Here is a 21,010-nt window from a genome sequence, read left to right as displayed (position 1 = left end):
GTGTGAAATGGAGGCTGACAACAATTAATACCTCCTCCCAGGCAGCTCGGCGGCTCTCTGACGGGAAGCTGTGTACTTCCGAGCAGGCCTGCGAGGAGGTGGCGGGCCCAGCCGTCACTCAAGATCCGAGGGGGGGAGAGTGACAGCGGCAGCTGACGGCCCCTCCCGCCGCCTCCTGAGAGGCCCCCGTGATAAAGCGGCCTGCTTTGTGGTGTAATCAACTTGCAATACATGCATTACCTCCTAATGAGCGCTGTGTTTAAACAAGTGTATAGAACACATCTGTCCGGGCCTTGAGACTCGAGGCTGTGTGACCAATTTCAGCATCTGAAAGTTAAATTAATGGTAAAGGGTTTAATTGTGAGTAAACAATACCGCATTAAGGAGCAGTAAACACAGCAGTGGGGACCCACCGGCTGGCTCTGGCATCACAGATGCGGCTGCCTCCATGTGACCGTTAATAGTCTCCCCCGCCCCGGACTTTCTGACAGTGTCTTGAAGGCCATTTGTCATCTAAATGGTCCATCCCGTTCTCAAACCTAATTTTGGCCCACGGTCCGTTCGCGGGGCCCGCGGGGTCTGTGTTCTCTGGAAGGTGGGCGGAAAAATCCCGAGGCCAGTGGGGTGGGCCTGGAAAAGTTCCAGCGTCTACACCGAAGCACAGAGTGGGGGCGAGAGGGGGCAGACGCCCCCTCATATCCAGGCAACCGGCGTCCGTCCAGGGCGGTGAGTCCGCCTTCGACTCCAGGCTTCAATGACAATGATTCCAAACCTGGTTTTAAAACACCCTAGGGTGTCTCCGACGAACAAAGGATGCCTCAAAAGCAAATTAAGTTCCCTTTAATTAAAGATCATAACATACGCCACAGAACATTCCGTCACGGTAGGGGGAAGGAAGAGACTGTCACATAAAATAAATAGGGCTCCACAACTTTAAAAAATTAAGAATTACACGGCGAGGACGCTGCACCTTCCCGACGTGTTAACGGCAATCGTCCCCGGCACCTTGGAAATTGAGCGTGGCCATCACCGTGTGAGGCAGAGGGTTGCTCCCTGCCGGTGCGAACCCAGGGACTAAAGCCCTTGGCCTTGGGAAGGAGAAGGACGCAGGTCAGGTCGTCTCTGTCTTTCTCCCCATCACCTCGGTCAGGTTGGAGACCTCCTGGGAAGGTCTGGAGGCTCACAGGGGCGCAGGACGGTGCTCTCCTGAGAGGAGCATGGTGTCTCTCTCGGCACCTTTAACTGTCCCCACCCGGGAAGGCCAGCAGCAGGTAACTCGGCCGCCGGGAACTTGATTCTCGTTTGCAACCCAAACAAAGGAATATGCCGCGCAGCCCAGCCCCTGTTGCCAGAACCCTAAACTGGGGTCTGCTGGGGGCGGGGGGGGGAGCCTCAGCTGCGGACATCGGAGCCTTTGGCGTCTCTCAGGACGTGTTCCTCAAGGACCTCACAGAAACGGGGGCTGCTCACGGCCAAGGTGGAGTCGCAAAGGCACCCGGTTTTCCGCTTCTCTTCCTTTGAGCGTGCGAGCGTGTGGTTTCAAAGACAATAGAGTCTCATGGCGTCGCACCCAGACTCCAAAGTCAGGGTCAAATCCAGGCTCTGCCACTTAACACCTCTCTAAGCCTCTATTTCCTCATCTGTGAAATGGGGGTACTAACTGTGTGGCGGAGAGGATTGAATCCACCAGTAAGGGGCTTTGAACGGTGAGTGGCTCAGAGTAAGGGCCCACTGAATGCCGGAAGCTATGATGATAGGTGTGTGACAGGTGCCCCTTCTTTTTTTTTTTTTTTTATACATTTACTTATTTTTGAGAGACAGAGAGAGGCAGAGCACAAGTGGGGGAGGAGCAGAGAGAGAGGGAGACACAGGATCCGAAGCAGCCTCCGGGCTCCCGGCTGTCTGCACAGAGCCCGATGCGGGGCTCGAACCCACGAACCGTGAGATCATGACCTGAGCCGAAGTCGGACGCTTAACCGACTGAGCCACCCAGGCGCCCCTAACAGGTGCCCCTTCTAACAAGGCCTAAGGAAGGTGACGCGTAGGAACAGCGCAAGGAGAGCAGAGCCGCCGTCGTCGTCGTGTCTGGATCACCCTGAGCCCCAGGCTGCTGAGCTGGCAGGCCCGTGTGTGTGTGTGTGTGTGTGTGTGTGTGTGTGTGCGCGCGCGCGCGCGCACTAAGGCTTTTCCTCCGCCTCCTTGGTCCACCCCTCGCCACAGCCCAGTCCACAGGGCAGCACCAGACCCTGCGGACACCAGCGCTGCGACAGGAAGGTGCACGCGGCTCCGTGCCTGCCTGGCCAGGCTGTCCTTCCACGCCATTCAGAACGCCGGGGGCTCAGTCCCCACAAGTGGTGTAAGGAAGTTGTCGCCTCAGAAAGCCAGCTCCGTGTCAAAACCAGCCCTCTAGCTCCAAGTCAAGTCTGCAGGACTGCATTTCTGAGAGTTTTCCCAACATGTTGGCTCATTTCATGTTCTACATACAGATAACCTTGGGGCGCCTGGGTGGCTCAGTCGGTTGGGTGGCTGACTTCGGCTCAGGTTCAAGACCCACATGGGGCTCTGTGCTGACAGCTGGGAGCCCGGAGCCTGCTTCAGATTCTGTGTCTCCCTCTCTCTCTCTGCCCCTGCCCTGCTCACGCTCTCTCTCTCTCTCTCAAAAATAAACACGAAAAAAAAATTTTAATACAGATAATCTCGCAATTCTATTTCCAAAACCCTCTTGCTGGTGTTTTTTTCTTTTTCTTTTTCTTAACACAAAATGGTTTTCTGTATTTGTGTGCTTCTCCGAGACCCCAGAATTTCTAACTGTGAGTGGTGACGCACTCACTGAAAGGGGGCTCTGGGGGGACCTGCCCGAAATGGCTTTGGGACCAACAAATGGCTTGGGGGTGGGGTGTAGCAGAGAAGCCTCCTCCTCCCTCCACTGCCCCACCAGACTACCCTTTTGGTGCCGATCTGCAAAAGTCAGGTTTCTCCCAAAGAAGCCCAAGAAATTCTTCCCTCACTTGGCCACAGAGGCTGGGTGACGGAGGCGCATCCCCACGAAGGCAGGACCGGCGCGTCTCTTGGTTTGAGATCGTTCCTGGCCTGACATGTCCTTCCTCCTTTTCCGGGTCCGACAAGCGCGCCCATGACACACGGCGTTGGGGAACGACCAGGCCGAGACATCCCGTTGGTGGCCGAGGAGTCCTTCACCCTTCCGGGGACAGCCCGAGCCCACCCATCGCCCACCTAGGCCCTGGCACCCCCTCCGCTCCTGCTGAGGCTACCCTGGTCTCTGAGAGAAGGTGGGCTGAGTTTTCGGCAATCACTTGCAGGCACGCAACAGATGTTTGTAGTCCCTCAGAAGTGGAAGGAAATCCGGACACCCTCTCCCTCGCTGATATTTTGCCAAACTTTTGCCTTCTGCTCTGAAATTCTAACTTCCGATGAAGGCTTTTGCAGAGCTGTTACCAAAACAGAAGGAGCAGAGCCCTGAATCCCACGATGCCGCCCCCCGCCCCCGCCCCAGCCCTACCCTCCAGAGCACACCTGCTGTGGTCTTTCATCAGAGAACAGGCTGAAAATCATTGCACCTTCTCTGGCTCACTTTGCGGTTGGTAAGATGTGGCCCAGAGAAGCACATCGGCTGGTAGGAAGTAGCACAGCGATCAGCAGACAGACATCTCAAAACATACGTGCAGGGGCCCTCGGGTAAAATACAGACCCATCCCAGAGACCATCCTCCTCATCGTACTCTGTGGCCCCATCAGATCACGGTCCCTCTGCCCCCGAGGTCTTGTCCGATGGACACCCTGCGTATTTTAAAGGGGAAAGACTCTCATTTTCGGCCCCCAACCCCCTTTCATAAAGCACGGGCCACAGATCCAACCATCTCAGTAGGAAGGGGAAAGGTAACCCATCGAGGCAACACGCACTGTTTTCCTCCCTCCTCTGTGACTTCAGTTTGTCTTTAAAGCCCATTTTCACCACTTATTGATTTTAGTTTTCTACTGGTCTGTGAATGACAAGTTGAATTAAGACAACACAGGCTGAGAAGCCACTAGGCCGTGCCCAAAGATACCCCGTGCTTCCTGGCGGAATGTGTCACAACCATACAGCCTCCTGGCCAGCCCCAGCCTCCAGAGCACCCCCCCACACACACACACACACTGCCTGGCTATCTGGCACGGGGAGCCGTTGAGCGAGGACAGGGTTCTGAGATGGGGGGAGAGCTTAGCATCACCTCCCAGCTGCCCGCCTCGCAGCCTCTTTATGGACAGAGGTGGCCTGTTCGCTGCAGGGGCTGTGTATTAAACGGCAGTTCCAGAAGAGACCAAAGACTCGGCCCTGCCTCTGCCTGCGCTGGGCAGGGACACTAAGCCTGACTGTCCCGGTTCCTCCAGACTCACCCTTGGAGAGAGCAAACCCACCAAGGCAGCTTTAAGTGATTGAGCCCACCTCCCCCTCAAGGCTGCTCACCTCGGACAACCTGTGGACAGAAATGTCAGTCAGTGACACCTGAAAAGTTGCACAGATGACATACCCAATCCCTTAATCTGTACTGTAAACTGAAAAGAAAAAAAAAAAAGAAAAAGGAAAAAAAAGAAGGTAACAAACCCTTTAACCCAGAAATTCTGGTTTTACAAATCCATTTTAAGAACATCACGGGGTAAGTGCGTACACTTTTACATAAGGACATTTACTGCGGCACGGTTTGTAACAGACAAGGGGCAAACATCTAAATGTCTAACAAGACCAGATTGGTAAGTACCTTTTCATAAAGCTATTCGATTAAATGCTATGCAGTCATTTCAAATGAAGATGAAGAGGGGCGCCTGGAGGGCTCACTCAGCAAAGACTCCCACTCTTGATTTCAGCTCAGGTCATGATCTCAGGGTTAGTGAGTTCAAGTCCCGCATCGGGCTCTGCACTGTCACGGCGGAGCCTGCTTGGGATTCTTTCTCTCCCTCTCTGCCCCTCCCCTGCTCTCACTCTCTCAAAATAAATAAACTCTCTCAAAATAATAATAATTAATAAAATATAATGATGATGAAACAGTATTGCATGGGAAAACCTTTACAATATATATTGCCAAGTAAACGAGAAAATTAACAAATGAATGATGTAAATGCGTATAGCCCCATTCTTGGGGGGGGGGGGAATCTTCCTAGAAATCTTCCTGTTATTTGCACAGACCAAAAAAAAAAAAAAAAAAAAATGGAGAAATGAGACAAGCCAGAATGTAAAGATTTAAGGAGGTTTTGATTCCCTCCTGACTGATTTGTGGATGGATTCATTTACAATCAGGAAAAAAATGATAAAGTTATTTTCATGGTGAGTAGGTGGGGCTGCACAGGCCAAAAAGATGGCCCGGAATAGTGCTCCAAGCTGTCTAACGTCACCCAAAGAGAGTTCCTGTCATGTCATATTTGGAGCTCTCGCTTCTCAAACAACAGCAATCCAGCCAACGCAGGGCACTTCCTATTTTCTCGTATGTTCCAGCACCCAGTGGGAGGCCCTACACCAGTTAGACTAACTTAGAAAGCCCGTTCCCACAGTCATTGGACAGTAGGAGGTTGATGAGAGTTCTTCCTTTGGACCAAATAGGCAGAGAAGACAGAGGCGCAGAGAGAGAGAGAGAGAGAGAGTCTGACCCAACACCACAGTGTACGAGGAACAGTGCTCACCTCCGTGGCTTAATCATATTCCCAAAGCCAGATATCCTATCCTGAGTGACAGCCAGACTCATAAAAGATGTCCCCATCTAAGAAGCTCCCAAGAAGACATTTCTAACCCATTTGGGGGTCAGGGACAAATTCGGTAATCTGATAGAAGCGGTAACCTTCTCCAGGAAAAGACACATAAACACAATTCTGCACACAGTTTCGGGGGGGGCGGGGCTCATGGGCCACCATGGGCCTTCTGTGAGTGACTACGGGCCAAGAAGTCTTGGGGAGGCTCTGCTCAGTGGGGACTGGTCTCCATTTTAAGCCAGCACCAGTCTCCAGTTCTGATAATGAGCGCTTGCCTGCACACTCACACACTGTCACGTCCACCAAGTTCCAGACTCCATAAAGACAGGACATCGGGGCCTCCCCAGCGCGGGCTATGTAAGGGCCAACGCGGGGCGGGGGGGGGGGGGATGACGGGAAGGCAGTGAGCAGCAGTGGAGGTGGCCAAGGGCCCCCCACAACACCTTCTGTTCTCCTAAGGAGGCGGCCATCTTGTTACTCCACAGCTGCCAGGAGTCACTTTCTCAGAAGTAAGAACGTCTTCCGCGGTTTGCAAGGATGTTAAAGAGGGCAATTAAAGGGTACCACAAGTCAGACCTCACACAGGATCCTTCCAGATCGGAGGAGGAGGCCCTGCCTTTCTGATCCTCTCGGCTGGTACAGAACTGGGGCCAGCAACAAAAGGTGTTAATAGCCTGATGCGGAGCCCATGCTGATAGATGACCCATTATGGTGATCGCTCTTGTGCGAATGGCAAATAGGTTTGATCAATTAGATTTTAATGTAAAGTGGGGCCTGGGGGAGAAAAACAGCAACCAGGAGAGGGAAGACCCTTTGTTACTAATGTGTCTGGAAAAAGCACTTAATTGAGGTCATAATAATATTAGCAGTTCTTATCATCAATAATTCAGCCTTATTTATTACTACCCGATAAAGTCCTGTCAGGTGGGGAACGTAGGAGGCTTTTGTTAGAGACAGGATACTGGGCTGGGGCGGGGGGATCTCTGTCCCCCACCCTCTCTCTCTCTCTCTCTCTCTCTCTCTCTCTTTTTCTCTGTCTCTCTCCTTCTCTGTCCGGCTATAGCTAGGCCTCAGAACACCAAGGTTTCTCTAATTCTCAAAAGACTTTCCTGCCACCCCCTCTCTCTAGGTAGAAACGGGACAGAAGACAGAAGTTCACGATGAGGCACCATCCATCCGTCTCCCATCCTCCCCCACTCAAAGCAAAACCAAAAAAAAATTTTTTTTTTGTTTTAAATTTTTCTTCGAGGGGCGCCTGGGTGGCTCAGTCGGTTAAGCGTCCGACTTTGCCTCAGGTCATGATCTCACAGTTCGTGAGTTCGAGCCCTGCGTCGGGCTCTGTGCTGACAGCTCGGAGCCTGGAGCCTGCTTCGGATTCTACGTCTCCCTCTTTCTCTGCTCCTCTCCTGCTCATGCTCTGTCTGTCTCTTCTTCAAAAATAAAATATAAACATTAAAAAAAAATTTTTTTTTCTTCAAAATAGTAACTAATTTAGCTCCAGAAGCCGGTCAGGAGAAAAACAATTTCTAGTCCGGCCTAATTTAGCACCCTACAGAATCCCATAAATTCTGCCTTTTCACACACTTGCAGTCACCTGTGGTTTGTTATCTTTTAAAGCAAAAGAGAGCGCGTGTGCGAGAGTGTGCTAAATGAATGTATAATTGTACAATTAAAGATGCTAGCTCCTGTGTTAAAATTTAAAATGTATTAGTCTCATAAAACCGCCTCATTAGTCTCCGTGTCTTAAAGGACATACTTGTCCATAATGAGGCGAACGCAGGAAACCGCGCAGGGGTGAGAGCAAGGGGAAGGAGGAGACATTTGAGCCGGCTGCCATTTCATTTTTCAGAAAGGGGGAGGCAAAACACTTAATAAAGATAATTGGGCTGGTAGTGCCTGTTCCCATCTGGAATCTCAACACAGACAGACCCCAGGGCAGACGATCGGTCATTAACCAGGAAAATAACCTATTTGGAAGGGATCCGTTTGTTTTATAAATGATGCTCCACTTTAGAACAGCTTAACCGCAATAATAATAAAAGTTCCTCGAAAACCCAGCCAGGGGATGGTGCTGAAATATTGATCCGGCTTCTGCTGGTAATGGCTGGGCTTGGCTTCCGCCCTGCTAGCAGGAGAGAGCTTTTGAAGTTTCGCTTTTCTTTTTTTTTTCCCCTCTATTTTTTTTTTTTTTTAAGTCTAAATAGAATTTAAGCTGCCCTTCGGTGATCAGTGGCTATTAGCGGCGTTAGTTAGGAAATAGCGAGTCGTGGGGTCAGGAGGGGCGGCCCAGGTTGAGGATGGAAGGGGGGAGACGAGGCCCCGAGCGCAGGGGAAGAGAGAGGTCAGCTCGGAGCTCAGCAGCCTTGCAGGGTTGGTGGGAAACAGATTGCTGCAGCGGGCCAGAGACAAGGCCTTGGAAGAATTAATTCCCTCTCCCCCCCCACCCTCCCAGCCTCAGCCTGGCCACTGTGCTCCCCCGACACACACACGTGCAGACGCACACACACTCGCGTGCGCACACACACACACACACACAGAGGCAGGGCAGAAGCAGTCAGCAAAGTCATTCATCAAGGCGGAACTAGAATTGTATAGATCAAGGCAGTGAGGAGAAGCCCCGCGCCTGATCTGACTGCCCTGGATGTGAAGACAACGGGGAGTGATTACTATAATTAGAAGTAAGGTTTCAGTGGCAAAGCTCCTCTGATCCACCTATTTCCAAGGAAGGTTGCTCAGCTGCTTAGGAGGGCGTGTGAAAGTGGGGTCTTCTGAGACAAAGGGAAACTGGGAGGTGGGGATAGAACCTGTGTGCAACCTGCCTTTTAAGGAAAAGGAGGAACCTGGGCTCTGAAGGAGCTGAGTCTCCATCAGTGGTCTCCACTGGGGCAATTTTGCCTCCCAGGGGACACGTGGCAATGTCAGGGGACATTTGGGGCTGTCATGACTGGGGCCAAGGCCCTGCTGGCGTCTAGCGGGTAGAGATCAGAGATGATGCTGAACATCCCGCCGTGACCAGGACCCACCCCGCCCTCCACCCGCCACCTGCCCACACGACAGAGAACCATCCAGCCCTAAATGTCAGCAGCACCAAGATGGGGGAGGGCTGGTCTGCTCAGATCGCGCTCACTGAGGAGACCCCAACCCTCCAGTTTACTCTGCCCTCCCCCCCAGAATGCCTGCCTCTGGCCTCACACTCCCCCCTCCTCCCCTTCCATTGCGCCGGTTAACGTGTTCCAGAAAAGTCCCTCCCTTCAGAGTTTCTCAAGAACCATTTCCAAACACTACTTTCACGAGGGGTTGGTCTCCACCTGGCAGCTGAAGGGAAAGAGGATGAGGGACGTAGGTGTCCCCCGTGGTTCCTTCTATCAGCTCACACTTCCACGGCACCTCCTGTCAATGGACGGAAGACATGTGCTGTCTTCTGGGGTTGTGAGGAGGAAAACGTTTAGTTCAGGACCAGACGTAGATTAGGTGCTGAGAAAGGAATCGAGGAGAGAGAGACAGAGAGCGAGGTGGGGAGAAGGGAGATAGAGACAGAGATGGAAAGAGAAATGGTTGGGGTGGGGGCTGGATTCCTGCTGGTGTTGGGCTCCATGCTGGCAAAGGTAGCTGCCACCCCGAACGCCCACGGGTGTCCATCAGCCATCGAGGGATGGCTGCCACCTTCTAACCATAAAGAATAAAGCTCATGCACAAGGCTGTTTAGAACGATCGCCCCCATCACCTACAAAGCTATAGTGTGTGTCTGAGAAAAGCCCCATTCACCTTTCCCCCTCCTTCTCTACTGGATTCTGGAGAGAAGGAGGAGGGTAGGACGTGGCCTTACCAAATTTCTCCCTGCATGCTCGACTGTTTCCTCCTGACAGCGTTTGACTGTGCTTATTATTTCCAGCAAAGCCCTTATCATTTTCAATGTGAATTTCAAATCACACTGATCCAGCCCTTCTTAGCTAAAGTCAGCTTTATCAACCACAAGAGATGTGGGATTTGAGAGAGATCTAAGTAAATTCACATTGTTTGGATAAACTCATTCAGGGAGCTCAACAAATCAAAGCCGAAATGGATATGTATTCCAAAGAGACTGAGACAGCCGGGGGAAAAAAAAAAAAAAGTTACCATTAACATTTTTATTTCTTTCAAAAAAAAAAAAAAAAAAACACATCGCGGCCCCTTTTTAATGAGTGTGTTCACAACCTCTTTTTGAACCCTTACCAGGGCTCCTTAGGACACCAGGTGAAGCCACAGAAGCTGTGTGGCTGTTGACAGAGGAAGCAAGTTGCTGGAGAAAATCACTCTGCCCCTCCCCCCCCCCCCCCCCCCCCCCCCCCCCACTTTGGTCAGCGAGACCACTATCAAATATGGTAATGGGTGAATTTATGCATTATCCCATAATTTAAGGAACTGTGTGTATCATGTATATTTAAAACTATTTCTCCGTAGTTTTAATTATCTCAGTCTGCAGGGGCAAAAAGAAAAAAAGCAGGCAGCTCCCTTGGCTGAGACCAAAATGAAAGCATTTGCCTGCTGACGGCTATGATGTCTGTCCTAGCTGGTTGAGATTTCCTATGAAATTTGCATTGGAAAGGCAGCTTTAAGTATACTTAAAATAAAAAGGGGGCATTTGCATCTAATTTGCTACACTGGCAGTATTAGAGTTTTATCTGAATAAAGACACGTCAACTGGATTTATATAGTTAAGCTGATAGCTGGGAAAAGTCAACACCGAAAACATCAGCTAAATTCAACGAAGTTGGAGAGCAGCTAATAGTATTTACAAGTTTGGGTTTTTTTTTTTTTTTCTTTCCCCCCCCCCCCCCCACTCCACTGATGACTTTAAACCTGTGGCAAATTATCTTCTTTTTACACAAGTCGGGTCATTACAAGGTTTTCATGAAAGGCATCTCTATGGATGGACCCCGTCTCTCGCCCCCAACGACACCGCGACGCGTGCTTACGAAACGGGGTGGTTGTCAAATGTGACGTCATGGTGAATACTGGTGGTTTGGGACTCAGGCAGTTTGGAAGCCTGACTTGGCCACTTGCTGGCCATGTGCCTTTGGGCAGGGACCTCTTAGTTTCTCCATCTGTAAAATGGGGATCATGAGGGTTGTTATCCAGGATCACCAGGGCCGAAGGGCACTCATCTGCTCGGTGCCCCTTGAAATCCAACTCCTGTCTGCTTGGCAAGCCAGTGATGTCTGCATCCTCCGGGGACGGAACGCCTTTTTCAGTGCACACACAGGCGCTGGATGGCCAGCAGCCCCCCCGCCCACCCCCAGCCTTGCCGGGAGGTGATGAGGTTTAAACCGAAAGGACGTAGGCTGAGCTAACCAGAGTGGCATCTAGCAGGTAGGAAACGTCCTAAGAACGTCAGCTCGTTGATGATGGTAAAGAATCAACAACGAAGTGTCACAACCGCTGATAACGTTTCTTCTACTGGGGGAACGGCTTCAGCGCTGCCTTCACTCGTTTGAAGACCCCGCTGTTAACAGCTGTCCCACGGGGGGTCGGGCTCGGGGGTGATCCATCCCAGGTGATTCTCTCTGGCTCCACAGACCAGCCGCATGACCCCGGCACTGGGGAAGGCGGGGGTGGCCCCGGGGCCTTTTTGCTTTGGAATGCCTTCTCCCTCAACACCCTTTCCTCAGCTGGCCGGGGGTGCAGTAAATCCCAGGCTCTTGGCACAGCCTCGTGCAGCTGGGACCGGATTCCTGCGTGCTGGGAGGCCCCTTCAACGGCCACCTTTCCTTCTCCTCTCCCAGGGTTGAAGGAAACACCCCCCCCTCAGGAAGGGGGCACGATGCCCACCCAGCCACCACCCCGAAAGCTCCTCGGATGCCCCGCTGTACCCCCAGGGACCTGGATAGAGCGGTGTTTCCACTGGGAAGCGAGGTGCTGACACCAAGGTCACGCGCGCTCCAGTCCTGAGGCTCCCACCTCTTCCTTGGCCTCGGAGCCATCCTGGATTCAAACCAGGGCTCTCTACTTACCCCCTGGGAGCACCGGGGCCCGTCACGTTCCCGCTCTGAGCCTCAGTTTTTTCATCTGTACCAGGGGCGTAGAAAGTCCACCCATGTCTCGAGCCCGTTGTGGGAGAAAGCAGCTGGTGGCAAATCACAGAGAAGGGGTCAAGGCCCCCACGTAACGAACCCCTGCTGTGTAAGACAGGCTCCTGCAGCCCAGCCACACACCAGTGGCCAAAAGTCCTGAGCACAGCTCGCCGAGCTGGGAGCACCTCTATCCGTTTCGGGGGCAGGTCACAGAACCACTGGCCAACTCAGGTGTCTGTGTTGACAGGGAGAAGAGAGGCTCCCACCCCCTTACGCTTGCCAAAGCCTGCCATCTGGGGGCACCGGCACACTGGCATCAGGTTTTCACGTTTTAGTGGAGAAAACATCACAAGTATTTCCAATTTCAATGAGCAGGGTCCCCAGGCCAAGAACGCACTGCCACCCAGCTGGCAGCTTCCTCGCGGCACACAGGGGGATGTCACCAGACAAAAGATTCTGCCGCTTAAAAACGGTAAGCACTGTGCTCTCCCCCAGCGAGCCCGGGATCGTGTCATCCCCAAGCAACAAAACGACATCTCAGGACGCAGCGAAATGTGCAGTGGGGAAGCCAACCTAACAAGGAAAGAAGGGGTGAGCGTGTTTATTTGGAAGGGGGTCTCGGGAAGCGCCGTGAGGGTTGGGGAGCGGAGACAAGGAAGGGAGGAAAGTCTATGCAGAGTGCGTTCCTGAGCGGGATGCCAGTGTGGGCAACTGGGGCTCCATTTGGGGGCACCCTCGAGAGCCTGGGAAGGCTCAACATGGTTGCCCAGAGGGCCCAGAAGTTGGGGTGCTTACCCACCAAGGCCCATGAGGGTGTTCCTTAGGGCTTTTGCCTCTTGGGACTGTCCCCCCTCGCGGGCCGTGAAGACACTCGGGCAGAGACACTGAGCCACTGGTGACTGTGAAAGCTGCCTGCTCGTGACCTCACGGATGTCTGCCGCACACACTCCAGCTCGATCTCCGAGGTAGCTACCGTTATTACCCCATTTTGCGGGTGGAGAACCTGAGACTCAGATAGATCCCAGGCACACAGGGAGAAAACCGCAGAGCTACAACCAGAACCCCGTCCCGGCGGACTTCAAAGCCTGCGCCCCGACCCGCCGGGCTGTGCCGTCCGTCTGTCCATCCCGTGTCAGTTGGAGAGAGGTGCAACGACAACTGGTAGGAAATACAAGTGAACACCAAGGGTAGTCACACACACACACACCAGAAAAACCGCATTGAAATAAAAATGACTGCCACTCGTTACCGTGAAACAAGAGCTTGGTGCCCAGCAAATGCTCAGCAGGGGCTTGTGTCTATGTTCCCAACTGTCTGAGCCTCTCTTCTGACAAGCACACAAACAGTCTCCCTTTGGAGAAAAAGGCAGGCGCTCAGAGGACTCAGAGACTGGCACGCTCCTTCCCAGCAGCCAGGACGGCTACGGAAGAGAGGGAGGCTTCCCGGGTACAGATTCAACCTCTGTCCACCCAGCCCTGGACCCCAGGGAGTCCAGATCCGAGGCCAGGAGGAGCGAGAAGGGGCTGTGCCCTGGGGCCCAGGGACCAGACTAGATTGGGCCGTAGGGCTGGGAGAGAAAAGAAATTGCACAGAGGACACTCCGAGGGGGGGAGGCCCACCATGGGAATGTTCCCTGGGCGACTCTGGAGGCCTAGTTACGAGCCACCCTCAAAGAGCCTCCCTTTGTAATCGCCTAATGGCCTGAGCTGTTCCATCGGCCAAGTTTTCTTCCCCTGGCACGCTTCCTAAGTCTGAACCGGCACATTTGTAAGAACCGAAGATGCTTGATTCAGCAAATGGCACTTTTTCTGTGTGGCCCTGCCGACCTCCCAAAGAAGCCGACGAGCCTGTCTGATTCTGCGTCCAGCCTGGGTGCCGGAGCCAGAACAGTACTGCAAGCATCGCCCTCAGCCACTGAGCGGTTCCTCCCCACCGTGTGATGGCCCTACAGGCCCGCGACCCAGAGTGAACCCTAAGTCACCCTAGGCGCGGACTTCAGCAGGTGTACCTGTGACAGACATGGGTGCCAGAGCCACCGGGACCTGGGCTCGAATCCTGCCTCTCCCACATAGAAGCGGGGCAACACTGGATGTGTCGCTCACCCTCTCTGAGCGACATTTACCATTTGTTTCCTCATCGGTAAATGGAGGATGTCTGTTTACCGATCTCCAGGGAGTGTTTCCGGGACTAAGGGAGATACTGCACAGCAAGTGCTCGTTTGCCTGGTCCCGGATGATGGCACAATAAAGGTTTAGGAAAAACCTGCCTGCTACGTAACACACATCCACTAGAAGGGGGAAAAAAAAAAGTGGATGAAGTATTTTGTAAGAAGGCACTTTTTCTTCTGATGCATGAGGGAGCTGGCAAGGAAAGCAAACGAACTCCTTGGAGACCAGACACAATCAGAATGGTCCAAAGCAGACAGAAAGTAAGCCTGGGCGAGTGTTTGCTAGAAGGGCGGCTGCTAACGCCTGGTGGACGTAAGCCTTTGTTGTTAAGGGACTCCGGTATGTGGAGAAGCCAAGAAAAGGCTTGGGACCTAAGCAAGGCGGCTGTTTAGATTGGTGACCCCCGGAAGGTGACTCCCTCGGTGAGCGAATTAGGGTAAACAAATATCATCTCATATCTCAATAAAGCTATTACCAAAAACAGGAGCAGTACCTTGCTGCCACCCCACAGAGGAGAGACCACGGAGCTTTTCCCAGACTCCCCCGGGAGCTTCGTCGTGAGCCTAACGTGGGTCTCGGCCCAGAATCCATTCGCCGAATCAATACGTATGGCACAAAAAACCCCTGTGCCAACTATTTTTTCTTGTTTTTTTAATATTTATTTATTTTTGAGAGGGGAGGGAAAGGTGCAGAGAGAGAAGGAGGCTCAGAATCCAAAGCAGGCTCCAGGCTCTGCGCTGTCAGCACAGAGCCTGATACGGAGCTGGAACTTGGGAACCGCGAGATCGTGACCTGAGCTGAAGTCGGACGCTTAACCGACTGAACCAGCCAGGCACCCCCCCCCCCGCCAACTATTTTTTTTTTTAAAGTGGTCCCCTGTTGGTAGCTAATCAGGAAGACTGGCAAAAGCAAATGCAAATTTTCTCTAGAGTAATGCCTGACATACTAGGCTTCAAACCATTCCTACAGGTAAAAGATCTAGATGACATGACTTCGTAAGAAAACCCCACAAAATCACAAGAAAGCAAACCACCATGAGATTAAGACCTGCGAATCTGTACACACATGAACAAACAGAAACAGAATGCGAAGCCAAGCATGTCTAGTATGTTTTTAGAATGAAATGAAACTTTTAAAAGTAGACAGACACACGACTACATCTCAAAGCCTTATGACGGAGTAAAAGAAGTCAGCCACAAAAGGGTTCATGTTGTGTTATTCCATTTAGGGGAAGTTTAAAACAACCAAAGCCATCCATGATGGTAGAAGTCAAAGAGTGGCTTCTGTGGAGAAGAAGGTGGGGAGACAGGAAGGGAGGGAGGAGCCTCGGGGGTGCTGGTCATGCTCTGGTTATTCACCTGGCTGGTGGTCGTATATTATATTCACTCTGTGAAAATTCATCAGGCTATAAACCTATGATTTCTGCACTTCCCTCTATAAGCTATACTTCTATTTAAACAAGGAAAGGAGTCACTTAAAGAAATTAGACGCGGCGTGAGGGGAAATTAGTGAACTGGACAACAGGTCTGAAGGAATTATTCAGGCCGCGGGACAGTGAGAAACAGAAGTGGGAAATTTGGAAGAGGAGACTTAAAAACCAGGGAGAAGAGAGGGAAAAGGTCTAGCATATATCTAATCTGAGTTCCAGTAAGAAAGGATGAGAAAGTAGTGGGGAGGCAATACTCATACAGGAACAGTTGAGAACAGTTGAGAATTAATTCCAGAATTAATGGAAGTCACCAATCCTCATGTCTTAGTCTGTCTGGGCTGTCATAACACAACATCAGAGACTGGGGGGCTTATCAACAAACACGTGTTGCTCACAGTTCTGGAGGCGGAAGTCCAAGATCAAGTTGCTGGCAGATTCTGTGTCTGGTAAGAGCTCACTTCCTGGTTCCTAGACCTCTGTCTTCTCGCTGTGGCCTCACATGGAGGAAGTGGTGAGGGATCTCTCTGGGGTCTCTTTTGTAGGATTGGTAGCCCTATTTGTGAGGGCTCCCACCCTCATGGTCTAATTACCTCCTAAAAACCCCACCTCTTAGTACCATCGCATTAGGTCTCAACATGTAAATTCTGTGGAAATGAAAACAGTGCCTCACCTGTTTAACACCACATATTCCAAAGTCCCAACCCATATAAATAAATAAACATCCGTGCCTGGACATATATTAGTGAAAGAACACCAACGACAAAGAGAAGGTCTTAAAAACATCTGGAAGTAAAAGGAATATTACCTACTAAGTCCCAGCAACTGGAACAATAACTGACTTATCAACAACGATACAATCATGGCACATCATGATCATTGAATAAATGGAAGCTATCATTATTAGTGCTGGTAACAGTAATTACCAGTAGTGGAACTATTCGAATCTCAGCTCTGCCCCAGTCTTAATTGTATTGCCTGAAGTAAGTCATCTGACTTCTAAGAGCCTTGACTTCCTTGTCTTAGAAATAGGGTTTGGGTAAAGCTGAAATGAGATAATATAAGTATTTGGCACATAGTTAATTTAAAAATAACGTTGGCTCCAAAACCCATCCTCTGTTGAGCCAGAGCAGGAGCGATGAGAGTCAAGTTCATCGCAAATTATTTTGAGAGGTTACTACCCCAGGATTCTCAGTTGAAAGCCCAAGTTAGCCCTCTACCAATAGAAAGCATTGATCTGGAAAATGCCAGCTAAAGGCAGACATATGCAGAAGCTTCAAGAAGGAAAATGTAATGGCAATCCATTCCAAAGACCAGTCCCAGGCCACTTCCATTTGTGGGGACAACACTCCCTACACACCCACACCCAATTTGCCCATGAATCTAATAATCGCCCTTGCGAATTGCATTCTTCTCGTCACTCTTCAAAGTGACACACTGTGATCACGGTGAGATGTCACAGAGACTTGGCAAAGTTAGCACAGCGGGTTAAGGATCAGGACTCCGAAGGACGAATGGCTTGCCTGGGAAACAGTGCACCTACCTGGAGGGCAGAGCTTGAACCCAGGACTTCTGGCTCACCATCTGGGGCCTGCCCGTGGACTCCGAAGGTTCCCCCCGCATCTTGAAATAAATGGCTCTTTGTCGCCATTCAGGTCTCAGCACACACGTCCCCTTCTCCAAGAGATCGTCCCAATTCATTCTCTCCTGCTGCCCCCTTTCCATTTCCAAAACAGCACTCTCCACTATTCCTAGTTACCTACTCTCTACTGTCCATTGGTTTAATGCTTCCATCCACCAGAGCATCAGGCAGTGCCTGCCAGAGTTCACGGCACACGGTGGCCATCCCATAAATGTTTGTGGAGTGAATAAATGTAAGTCCAGTGAACTCATAAAGTTGAGTGGGCTCATCTATGCTGTTATCTCTAACTACGTAAACAGCTACACTATCACTTAACGGGGGTCCAAAACTATATACGTATTTCTTCTTGCAACCTTTCCCCACCCCCACTGAGCAGCCCTCACTGGACAGAAAGCACTGGATGAAGAGAGGGAACAGTTCATGAGCATGACCTTGTGTCTTGCCTGCTGCTCTTTCTTGCTCTAAGCCATTCTTGGAACAGAAGAACTGAGACCGCTAGGAATTCGAATGGATCCACCCCCAGAAGCCATCTCTCACCTCCACGACGTCGTGCAATCAAACGCAGACAACGGACGTGAGTGCATCTCACCTGGTGTTCACCTGCTTCTCTACCTTTGTTTTCTGGCTCTAGGACTTTGCTGAGTCCCATCCCGTCTCTGGATAGTACAGAGGAGGGGAGAGAAGGGAGGAGAGGGAGGAAGGAGGTGGAAATACATTGAAACAAAAAAAGAGAGGGGGAAAGAATGAAACAGTGTGAGGTTGGTCACACATTTGTCATTAAGTCAAAGCCGAATCCCAGTGTTTGTGTGAGGTTGGATTATCTCATTCTCTTAGCCTGTGAGTCTCTGTGATCCACCAGTCAAGTATGTGATTGGATTTCGGCTCAACAAAACCTTAAATTACACACCTATTGTGCTTGAGCTAAGCCTAGTTTCACAGTGGTGGAGAAGGCTTCTCCCAGCTTCCTTGGCAGTGTTCGAGCCAGCTCATGTTCTCAGTCGCTAGTTGATGAATGAGTAATAGGATTAGAGTGTCATCTCGAGCCACATGGTAATTGTCATGTTGGGTACAGGGACAAAGCCTGGGGTGATGGATAGGGGCTGCAGGGGAGTTGGGCCTGTTCCCCCAAATGTGCCCGCTGACGTGGATGGACAGGCCAAGGGCGTCAGGAAGGACCTGGCCAAGTCCTGGGAAAAAGCCGGCTGGCATTTAGCAAGAGTCCCCCGGGGTCGGTGGCCGGGCTGGGCACCTGCACAGAACATCTCTCTTATTGAATGCTCAAAACTGCTCCCTGACGTGTGGGAGGGGGTGTCTTTGGGGGTTTTTCGCGCCAACATCTATTCCCCGCTTCTGGATACAGGACCCTCCTCCTTTTCATGAGAAACCAAACCATCCCCACTTTCAAACAATTTTTTTTTAATTTTTTTTTAATGTTTATTTATTTTTGAGACAGAGAGAGACAGAGCATGAACGGGGGAGGGTCAGAGAGAGGGAGACACAGAATCTGAAACAGGCTCCAGGCTCTGAGCTGTCAGCAAAGAGCTTGACGCGGGGCTTGAACTCACGGACCGTGAGATCATGACCTGAGCCGAAGTCGGTAGGTGTGTGACAGGTGCCCCTTCTTTTTTTTTTTTTATACATTTACTTATTTTTGAGAGACAGAGAGAGGCAGAGCACAAGTGGAGGAGGAGCAGAGAAAGAAGGAGACATAGGATCCGAAGCAGCCTCCGGGCTCCCGGCTGTCCGCACAGAGCCCGATGCGGGGCTCGAACCCACGAACCGTGAGATCATGACCTGAGCTGAAGTCGGCCGCTTAACCGACTGAGCCACCCAGGCGCCCCAGCCATCCCCACTTTCAGAGGAAGGTTCTGGTGGGACTAACTCCACCTCCAGCTCCCAGAGAGGTCATGTGACCCAGCTAATCAAAGACCGTGGTGTTCATTGTAGAACTGGGTTGCCAGTGGCCCCAGATAACACGCATGTTCCTTCCAGGGGGCCGGTAAAATGGCAGGACATGAATCGGTGGGAAGCAGGAAAAGCAACCACCAGGGGAGATGTAGGTGGGCAGTGGAACTTGGAAGGATGGGGCCATGTTTTCTCTTTCGACTAACACCTCTCTCTGCCTCAGGGACCAAGGTCAAGTCCACCCACTGAATTTTTCAGCAAATAAAAGCCAGTAAGCACCCCTTTTGGCTCGAGATAACTTCACCTGGTTTTCCTGTCCAGGTGAATTCACGTACATCTTACAAATGAGGAATCGAAGCTCACAGTAGGTCGGGCCACCTACTCAAGGTCACATCGCTAATAAGTGGCAGAGCTGGGATTTGGCCCCAAGCCTTTTTGACCCAGGCCCTGCATGCTTTCCCATATATTGGCCATCTCCAGGAGATAGCTGTGGCCCTGCCTCATGGAAGGGCCCAGACACTCTGATACCACGAGGGAAGAAAAAACCAGCAGCTTGGGAGACTTGGGACACATTCTGGGGTGAAGAAGGCCACGATACGTTTTCCCTTTCTGCCAAAATCTGTCTGGCCATCGCTCACATTCTTTCCCGCTCCGGGGCTACAGTCGACAGGTTCTGAAAGACGAAACTAGCAAGAACTTTGGAGACAAACAGACCTAAGTTCAAATTCTGACTCGCTAGTTTATTCTGGTTAAGTGACTTTGGACCAGTCTCTTTAGCCTCTCTCACATCAATTCCTCAAGCCTTTCTGGAACTGTTGTGCTCGGGGTTGTTTTAAACCACAATTCACAGCCTGCTGCTTCTGCAACACAAGCCCTGGCCCCTTCCCACCCATGCCTCCCCCGGCTCTTTGTTCACAGGAAAGAGAATAGCTGATCACTCCCCCCACCCCATCTGTGAAATGGAAATAAGTATACCTCGGGGGCACCTGGGTGGCTCAGTCGGTTAAATGACCGACTTCAGCTCAGGTCATGATCTCACGGTTTGTGAGTTTGAGCCCCGCTTCGGGCTCTGTGCTGACAGCTCAGAGCCTGGAGCCTGGTTCAGATTCTGTGTCTCCGTTTCTCTCTCTGCCCCTCCCCCACTCATGCTCTGTCTCTGTCTCAGAAATAAATAAACATTTAAAAAAATAAAAAAATTAAAAAAAGAAGTATACCTCCCCCTTATGGTGATTACGAGGATTAATCACAAAAAATATCCATGTCTATTATGCTTTTTGGCTGCAAGGAACAGCAAAACCCATTTACTGTGACTTAAAGAAAGAAGGGTGTATTTTTCTCGCCCAACAAGACATCAGGAGTCGACAGTTACCTGATCAGCTCAAGGGCTCTACAATCCACTTGGCTTTCTTTCCCTTTATGGTCACAAGGCGGCTGCCGCTGCCATCCGGGCAGAACTCTCAGGCCAGACGGCCGCACATCCTCCTCTTAAAGACAGCACGCAGCACACGTCCCCTTTACACCTCATTGGCCAGAGCTGGGTCACGTGACCGCCCTTGCTGCCCGTCAAACTTTCCCTGACACCCCATTGGCCAGAGCTGGATCCGCCTAGCTGCAAGGGATGCCGGGAAGACAAACACTTGGGAAAAGGTTATGAGGTGTCTGTGTGTGGCTCTGCCCATCGTTCACCGTCCTGTGGTCGCCCGTAGACAGGAGGAAGGAGGAAGGTGACATCCAAGGAGACAATCAAGGGCAGTCACCAGATTATATGGAGCACCCTGGGAAGAATCTGGCATACATAAAATATTTTGTAACTGGAAGGATGATGACGGTGATTATGGTGATTACGCTGAATGCTCTGCCAATCTCACAGAAAGTGGCCTTCTCGCCACCGTCTCCCTTCTCAGTGCCAGGCTTGAGGAAGCACAGCCCCTGCGGGCTTTCAACTCTGCCTCCCCTCCTGCACCCACACAGCCACCGGCAACAGACGGCTAGCTGGCAGCCTCTGCAGAGAGGGATCCGAAGCTGAACGATTCGTGGAACACTGATTTGGGAAGTCGGGTTCGACAGGAGAAAGGCTCCGC

At 51.4% G+C, this 21,010-nt stretch overlaps 1 long non-coding RNA gene across 1 annotated transcript in view; it reads right to left on the bottom strand.

Annotated features, from left to right (window-relative positions):
* The window catches only part of LOC125915924 (uncharacterized), a 135,547-nt gene extending 115,025 nt beyond the window's left edge, over positions 1–20,522 (bottom strand). The window contains exons 1-2 of the long non-coding RNA XR_007455797.1: positions 20,299–20,522; positions 17,562–17,680 (exon numbers count right to left, since the gene is read on the bottom strand). This is a non-coding gene — a long non-coding RNA (uncharacterized LOC125915924). The remainder of the gene's footprint in view (positions 1–17,561; positions 17,681–20,298) is intronic.
* Positions 20,523–21,010: the final 488 nt, after the last annotated feature.

This window comes from Panthera uncia (genome assembly GCF_023721935.1).
Source record: "Panthera uncia isolate 11264 chromosome E2 unlocalized genomic scaffold, Puncia_PCG_1.0 HiC_scaffold_19, whole genome shotgun sequence".
Classification (NCBI taxonomy): Eukaryota; Metazoa; Chordata; class Mammalia; order Carnivora; family Felidae; genus Panthera; species Panthera uncia.
This window is presented reverse-complemented; position numbering and strand designations above follow the sequence as displayed.